Below are 9,636 nucleotides of genomic sequence, written 5' to 3'. Positions count from 1 at the left end.
TAGAGAAACGACAAACAGCACAGATAATCACCAGAGAAATAAATAAACACAATTGATATCTGTGAAATATGTAAATATAAGTAAAGTCACTGTGGGACTAATGGCATAGAGATGAATGTCTATAGACGTACTTCAAAATCCCAGCCAGCATAAGTATACATATATGTTTATTGAAAAACCGCAATCAGAATAAATTATAATAGCAAGATGTGTGGATAATCACTCCTAAAAATAACGTAGAATTGATGATAAAGAACTATAAAAACATACATAATAATCCCATACATGGGACAATTGAATATATACCAATACCAATATAAGGTTAATCGATGTATTAGATCCAGACCTCAATGTACAGTACTAAGGGAAATGATTCCCAATGATGGTATGTCCAGAGGCTCCAAGTCAGATAGGGAAAACAATCTAGGGAATAATGCAGAGCAATGTTGGAGTATATGTAACTCACGATTTCTCTGTATACGTGCTCAAACAGCGATGTTCCGTGTAGACGGCAAACAAGCATTCAAATTGGGTGCGCATCCTAAGATTATCATCCAGACACAGTGTAACGTGTAGGGGAGTTCCTAGCTTCGCAAAGTCCTTGCAATCCAATAACACTGGTAGCACAGGTAGGTCTCTCGGATCTTTCAAGTAAGGTAGAGGTATTACGCGTTTCGTCTGTCTGAAGCAGACTTTTTCAAAGCAATTGCTTTGAAAAAGTAGTAATATTGTTTTATCAAGGATAAGTTATTCATTTGCATGTACTGTTGTGCTGCTGGTATATCAAATGCTAATCTTTTATTGCACTGAACAGCAATTCTTGTGTTAAACTTGTATTAAACTTTTTTGATAATTTATTAACTCTATATTTATACTGTAGAACTTCTGACACCTTGTAACGACACCCCATAGACTTCAGACACCAACAGCTTCTTGCTTGAAATCAAACGGTGCTTTATTGTTCCCATCACAACAACAGCAGGCATTCTTGTCAGGATGACACCAGCAAGCAATTTCGAGTTGCCTACACCTCCTGGTGACCCTAATGCTAGCTATCACAGTGCATCTCTCTAGCCACTGGCTGACTTATTCAGCATCAATCACCCCTTGCATCTGAATGAGGCAGGATTAAATGCACATTTCTTCTCCCTTTGATCTTTTTACCTCATCGGACCATTAGGTTTTGCAATTTTGTTTAAAAATCAATGTTTTTGTGCATAAAATAACCGAATTTAGGGCTCCACCTGTTTCTTGGATAAGTAGTGTAATTGTAAAGCTATATAATTATGAAAAAAACAGTTTAATTCCTGGTAGGCCGTTATTAAGTCTACACACAAACCAGATTGTCTTCCTCTCCATCTATGCATATTGGCAATGCAGCCATCGTCTTTTTGGTGTATATTACACCCTACACTTATAGTTAAATATCTAAAGAAATGGACAAAGGCAGTTTGGTTTCTGTCTCTATAGGCCCCCCTCCACTTGTAGAAAATACTAAAAAATTCAGCTGTTTTAGACTGTACAATATTAATAGAAATGGACAAAGCCAGTTTGGTCAGTCTGTGTATGACACCCTACCCTTATTGAGCAATTGCCAAAACAGCAGCCTTTCAAGACTGTATGTGATATAGAAATGCCCCAAGTCCCTTTCCTATTTGGGGGTAGATTGAACCCTACATTTATACTTATACTTATAAGTATACTTATTTTTTTGGGCTGTGTTTTTTTCCCTGATGTAAAAAGACTATGTACTTTTACATAGGTTTTACAAGATGACGTACAGAGTAGACTACCATCAGTGCGAGCTTGTTGATTCTGCTCATATGTGGACTGCTTTGAATCCATTTTAATGAGCCCAAAACACTTGTAGTGCAAAATATTCAATAGATACTGCTGCTAGATACGACTTTTTACAGTTAGTAAAATTATTGTTTCACACTGGGGAATATGGGACACCCCAAAGCACTCGTAGTGCAAAATATTGTATAGCTAGATACTGCTAAATATGACTTTTGGCAGCCAGAAAAATTATTGTTTCACACTGGGGAATATGGGACACCCCAAAGCACTTGTAGTGCAAAATATTGGGGGGAAAAAGCCTCCTCTATGCTCCTCTCTTCCTGCTCTAACAATTGCTAATAGAATTGGTAATAATAATAGAATTGAATAGATTAGTATTGAAATATTAATACAAAGAATAAGGTGTACAATTATTGCTCTGTCCCTGCTCTAATACAGCCTGTGACCTAACCCTGCTCTCTCCCTCTGTCAAATGGCGATGGATTGCTGTGGAGGTGGGTATGCTTTTCAAAACATCGCGAGAACCGAGCTCTGAGATCCGACTACGTCACGATGACGTTTTGCCTCGATTTAGATTCCGAACGGACAGGAGAGTACCTCGGATAGGCAAAGTTCAGGTGGGTTCGGTTCTCGGGGAACTGAGCCCGCCCATCTCTAGTAGTAACACACTGATTCACAGTACTCCCCTGACTGCAGTGTCCAATCATACTTCTACACATGGCACCCTCTCTCATGCTTAGGAACACATAACTCAGTCTCACAGGGCATCTGTCCATGAACTCTCTACCTGGTTGTGGACACTCCTCTGGATTATGTCCAGGAGCTCTCTTCACTTCCTGTTGTCATACAAATGTTTTTCTGCGGCAGTTGCAGCTCACTCACCCCTCTCCAAGGTATCTGGCTGCCATCCAACCATGCCTTTCTGGCACACTTTTAAAGCAGCTTCTCATCCAAAGGCTCTACCTTTCTGCTGCAATAGGGAACTCTTTCCCACTTGTCCACTGTCATCCAGGGGTCACTCTCGTGTAGGGCTGCTTCCTCTCATGCTCTCCACTCCACTGGTGCCACTCATGATGTACACCTAAAAGTGGGGATCCCTCTTCTTGCATAGCCTCTCTTAATGGGTCTTTTTCTAACTTGGGGGCTCTTTGCTTGCCCTCACTAGGCTCTTAAATGTTGCCTTGCGACACCTTCCGCATTCCCACCCCCCACTTCACTTGCCATTCCTGGGCCATTTCTGCAGGAGGCACTGTCCCCTTTCAGAGGTCCTTGCATTATTTGAGTCTCATGACACCTGCCACCCCCCCCCCCCCCTCATTTTCCAGGGACCCAGGACTACCCATCTGCTCAGGTCCCGGCTAATCATGGCTGCCCCCTCCTAAGTCTTTAAAGACTCTGGTTCCCACCTAATTTTCACATCACTGGTGCTTTTGCCCCATTGACCACATTCCCATCGTTCATTGGCCACGCCCCACCAACAATGCGGACACCAGTGTCACCGGGGATAGGGCCTGATGGCCGCTGTTCTTACGAACATATACATAAAGGAGAATTTGCACAATATAGCTAGCTATATTGGGGTAAGCACAAGGCATCTCCTGTAGGTGAGTCCTCCTTAGCCAGTGAAACAAATATATTCAGGGTGTCACATATAAAGCCTTCCCTGAATCTCCATTACCTAAAGCATGCAGCACCTGATTAACTCCCAGAAAAAAAAACAACTAGAAGTTAGTGAAAGAGAAGAGGGTGCACTTCTTTAAATTAATGAAATGTGTACAAGTCAATGAAATCATTTGAGACGGCAGGCAAGGACAACCGAGACCAATGTGTATGTGCAAGCAAAAGAAAGATGGTGTCCGGAGCTCAAAAACAAACAATAAATCACTTTGTGTCAGCATATACACAAAGGAGAGTATTGTGTACAATATAGCTATATTGGAGTAAGCTGACCTGCCAGCGTTTAATGCTTGCATAAAGTATGGTATTTAATGAGTGTGCATATACATAGAATATTGAAAAATGATGTTGGAAAAAATTCTGCTTTTGCATTTGTTTATGTACCTGTCATGAATTAATTGCAATGTTTCGCAGATCTCTGAGAGATTACTAAATTAATACTGAAGATTTTATTATTACAAAATGGAATGCTTTACAGAAGAGTAACAATAATGGTCTGAATGGAACAAGGTTATATTCCAATAAATTAACATATTTACTTGCACACCTATAGACAATTCCTTAAGCAGGTTGCTGGACAATTAATGAGACACTTCCATAAGCAATTAATTGGACTCTTCAAATAACAGGTAAATAAACACTTTAACAAACAGATGGCCTAGCAATCAAACTAGGTTTGAGGAGAGAGACCCCTTATTCCTGCTCGATCATCTGCCAAACATAAGGGGGGCAGGTTAATCCAGTTAGTTGCGCATGCGGGGCTAGTGTTTAAAAGCGCCGCCAATTGAATCGAGAAATTGCGTCAGCGAACTCACTATTCGCACCAGGAACGTGGCAAGCACGAAAATTGATGTCTAAATCCAGGCACCTCAAAACCAGAACCTGCAGCAAGTTAACTGCTGGGTGGGAGCAGGCACTCTGGTGGTTAATAGCCTGAACCACACCAAGGTTATCGCACCAAAACACCACGTTCCTGCCGTGCAGACGGGAGGCCCTCAATTCCATGGCTACTACCATGGGGAACAATTCTACAGTAAATAGGTTATGAACAAAACCATTGATCCGCTATGATTGTGGCCAAGGGGCGGCACACCACTCCCCTTTAAAGAAAAGAAACCGAAACAGTTAGATCCAAAGGCATCAGTCTGCAAGTCCGGAGTTTTGTTAGAAATTTGGGAGTTAGGCCATATCCGAATTCCATAAAAGGACTGAAGGAAACACATCCAGATCTGCAAGTCCCCTTTAATCTCTTCGCTCAAGTGTATTTGTGCATGAGAACTGCAAAGATCCGCTGTGGCTAACTGGAACTTCCGACAAAACCCTCAACCTATAGGTATAATCCGGCAGGAAAAGTTGAAAGAGCCAAGAAGTGATTGAACTTGCGTACAAGTACAAGTACATTGTGTACTTGATTCCCCATCTAGTACACAATGTACTAGAGGGGGAAGATAAAGGTTCCATTATCAGGGACTCTAATATGCTAATATTGCCCAGGAGCAAATGGCACAAACCACTTACTGTATCTATTTCAATGCCTAAAAAGGAAAGGCAGGTGACCGGGCCTTCCATTTTATCTTGGGCAACTGAGACACCCATGACGTGAAATAGAGATTGGGTGGCAGAAAGAGTGTCAGTGCAGCAAGAAGAATGGGGCAGGAATATGGATAGGAAATCGTCTTGACAGTGGGCTATACCATGGTGGCCTGTTCCTGCCTGCACACACCAATGAAGTAAGGAGCTGAAGGCCTTGAAGTATGAGAACGAGACTGAATAGCCCATGGGAAGACACCTATCTATGTAGTAGCCACCCTCTATTTTGAAGCCCATGAATTTCGACTGGCGAAATTACAAAATTAGGTATAGGTGGAGAGGGGAATGGTCCCACCATGTGTCCCAGACCCACCTACTTTTGAATCTTTTCTGCCAGATTGCAGATACACGGAACGAAGATTCTTTGCGTCGGTCACAACCACCCCACAATCAATGGGGAGATGGAAACCAACACAAAAACCTTCACGGAGGAAGGAGACCTGAGACACATCGGGATAAAGGACGAGCCGCCTATAGAGTATGGGTAAGCTGATGGGGAAATGGGCCTTATCGCCTTCTGTACCACCGTGTCCTCTGACGGTGCCTGGGGTATTCTTTGTGTATTCTTTGAAAGAGCCCTGCGGCAGTTTGAACATGTGTGACGGTATTTACATATGTCTCTCCTTCTGCAGGAGGAGTTATTGAAGTCAAAGCATCTATTTTTGGAAAAATGGGGAGTGCCCCATCTCTGAAACTTCTCCCTAAATCGCTCATCATAGATACGCCAAGTCCCAGGACGGTTACAAATGAACATTTCGTTTATCATATGTAGGTATTTCCAAACGTCTATGATAGCATCAGGTCTTGTGTCAAGATAACACGCAGCGAATAGGCAGTACCCTGCTAGCCAATTCGAAAAATTCTTATACGCCTCTTTACCTATGCCTCCTTTTGAGTATATCGTTGCGCCAGCCCTCCAGAACCCATAAGAGATTTGACTACTAAAAGGCATAAGGCCATGTAAAAAACCCTTAATGAACTCTACCTACACTTGCCCGCCACTGAGCACTCATGTTCCACCTCTTATGGTCATTCTTTACAGCTCTAAAGTACATGATTGTGTGCAATGTATTCATAATGGTCCTGCCTTTTCTAACATCTGTGATACTGAATCCCTTCTAAAACTAGGACTATGTGGATACCTAAACATGTTCTGGAAAGTGCTGCATAATCTGTTGGAGCTATATAAATAAAGATTAATATTAATATTATTATTATTATTTTTATTATTACTATTATTATTATTATTATTATTATTATTATTATTATTTCTATTCAAATAAGCAGTGCTTTCAAGTTCTTCAAAGACTTTTTAACAGAATTACATTTTTCCTGTGATTTTTCTGCATTGTTAAATGCTTTGCACGCAGTGAGAATGTTCTTGAATGCATTTAAAATACTGTATGTCATGGATTTAAATAAATGATTTCTTTTGAGTTGTTTTCTTGGGTTGTTAACAAAATGTATGGCTGCTTTTTTATTACATTGCACCATGGTATTCAAAGTTTCAAGTTTCATCTGCACCTCTGTTGTTCCCATTGTTGGCCACTTTGGCTCCAAGTCTCTAATGATTATAAAAATCAGCATAGAAATAAGTAAAACAAAAAAAAAAACACACAGTCAATTCACAAATACAAACCACAAAATGGATCAAGAAAAAATCATGTAAATCAGCTTTTATGCAGCAATGAGCAAACAGAGCTTGTTAGAATGGTAACAAAATCATTATGTTTGCATGGATCTTATTATTTATTATCATACTGTGTTTGTAAATATTAAATGGAACATGCTGTGTTGTGAAGCAATATTCCTTAATTTATAGCACACTCACATCTTTGGGTGAACAATAAATACAATGTGTGTGTGTATCATTAGCACTAAAAGCACCAAAAACATATGAAAAGACCATGTAATCCACAACGAGTTAAATTAAGTTTAACTGAAAAGCACAGTCTACCTCTCTCCGGATAGAAAACAGCCAAGGGCAACAGCGGATGACTAATGTGTAGAATATTGCAATTAGTATAGCAAGGTACTTACAGGGATCAAATTAAAAAATTCATTAACGTACGCACTTAATTAAGAAGCACTTTTCGGTATACATGATAAATTATGACACCTATTAAATCTTCTCGTACATGCTGTAATGGCTTCTTTGCTCATATTCAAAATTCTATTACTTTTAAGGTTCTCAGAGCCCCCAAAAGACTAAAAGCATGTAAAAGATTATTGAAAAAAACAATGCCTTCTTCCTTCTAGAGGAAAACTGCATCCTAAGCAGAACTGGCACATCTCTAAAAAATGTCATATAAATGAAATAAAATTGCTGCATGGCATTTTTTAGAAAAATTATATAGTAAGTGACCTTGATATCCTGCATTAATCTCAAACAAAACAAATATGAACATCTTACACAAGTTTACTATTCTTACACAGTTATAAAATAAGATAATCCTTACTTAATTAAATGTTACATTAAATACACTACAGCAAGCACCAAATCAGGAGTTGGCTTCATAAGTCCCATGAAGAAATACACAAAACTTCATGACATTCAGTGGAAAAGGCCACTGTAGTTTTCTCAATTTATGTTATGAACTGCAGCGCTAGCTGTGATGGCCCAAACTTTACTTGAGCTGCTGCAGCGGCTTATACTTCCATCCCGGCTGTTGCCTAGGCAACCATGAAGCCACTTCTTCCCCTCTACGTCCCAACTGTTGCCTAGGTAGCCAGGATGCTTCTTTATTCACCTGCCTCAGCCATTTGACAGGCAGCCGGGGTGCGTCATAGAGACTGTCTTCTGTAATCTTCTTGGGGGTGTGACCTCTTCCCCCTTCTGATTAGTCCTCCATTGTTTAAAATGCAATCAGGACTTAGCCTCCCTGCTGGTTATAGTGCTTTTGTCCTGTAATTACTGTGCCTGCTAGGAGTTTGATATCCTGCTGGTTTATGATTTACCTGGCCATTTGGCTTTCTACCTGGACTATTCTTGTTTGTTGCCTGACTCTGACTCCATCCTGAACTTTCACTCTCATTGTTTGCTTCTGACCTTACTTGTGTTACTTCTCGCTCTCACCCCTAGAGTTGCGCTCCAGCCTCCTAATACTCACTACCTGTCCCTTCCTTATATGCTTTTACTACTCTGAGTGTAAGTCCTGGGGGCATCCGAGTACCTGTGAGAATATCCATCTTTATGGGAAAGGTGGTTGCTATAGGTGATAACCTCTGCTCATGTTGTAAAAGCTTATGCAGGGCTCAGGGAGGCCCTAAAAAGAGAAATAAACAACAATATTAAATTAACCAGAATATTTCCAGACTATTACTTGCGTATAACACTAGAAAAATACTATAGTGTGCAAGTAGGACCTAATAGACATGCTTTTGTAAGCTTGATAGTTTTATGTATATGATTTTTAAATTGTCCTTGAAGGAACAAAAAAGAAATGCAAAAGAAAAAAATTATGTTAGTGGTATGATAAAATTGTTACTTGGTTCTGTAAGAAATTATGTAGTTGGTTTGTGCTTAATTTGATATGTGACCTAGTGCACAGAAAACAAAGAATAGGCTATCTTGGTGGCAGCAGTGGGATTTAAATATCTGGAAAAGTAGAGATAATAAAACTGGGAACCTTTCTGGGTGTATTGCCAGGCAGGTAAGGGAAAATCACCAGAAATCACTAATTCGGATTTTGTACCTAGGATCTGACCTGTGATTCCCTTTTACTACCAGAGCCAACTACATTTGACCATTCTCTGTCTTTACTCTCCAGATCCAAGTTGAGGTAAAAATGTATCAATTTACTTTACCGTTAAGTTGTATTCTGATAAAAATTTATGTTGAATTAGTCTTTATTGAATATTAGTCTATATTGGATATTATTGTTATTTAATAGAAATGTGTACTACATTGCAATTGAAGAGGTGGTTGCACATGAATGGTTATTTGAATTGAGAAAAGTAGTTGAATGTGTTGAGTGAAAGAAATGTTTCATGTTGACCAGGTCTGGGACTTGAAAATATTGTTCTTTTTTTATGAAAGAACCGTATGGGACACTATTTTTATATCAACCATATCCACACATTCACACATGAATCTGTGTAAATTAAGTAGAGGGACTTAAAATTGTAGATAGAGTTCTGCTTCTGAGAACAAACTATAACCACAAGGGGCATAATTGGGATAGTCCCCAAGACCAAAGACCTGCAAGTTCTAATGGTAAATGTATTAAACTCCGATTTTGAAAATCCAGCTATTTTCTCACTGGTTTTTCGTCTCGCAGATGTATTAAAGTGAAATTGATGTAAAATTGCCAGAGATGTGTTTCTGTCAAAATCGCTATTTCCAAAATCGATAGAGATCAAAGTCCCAACTGTTTTCCACTCTAGCTATACAAATCTCAAATGCATGAAGCTGTGATAAAGCAAACTCTCCTGTTTGCTTTAAAAATCCCTAAATACAACACGCTGCATCCTAGCTATGTGATTAGTAAACACATCACTGTTACACTGTCTGCCTATACAGCCACAAGTCCCCGCGGCTGTCAAAAGTTTAAAGATAGATAAATGTTA

Source organism: Mixophyes fleayi, chromosome 1, assembly GCF_038048845.1.
Source record: "Mixophyes fleayi isolate aMixFle1 chromosome 1, aMixFle1.hap1, whole genome shotgun sequence".
NCBI lineage: Eukaryota > Metazoa > Chordata > Amphibia > Anura > Limnodynastidae > Mixophyes > Mixophyes fleayi.
This window is presented reverse-complemented; position numbering follows the sequence as displayed.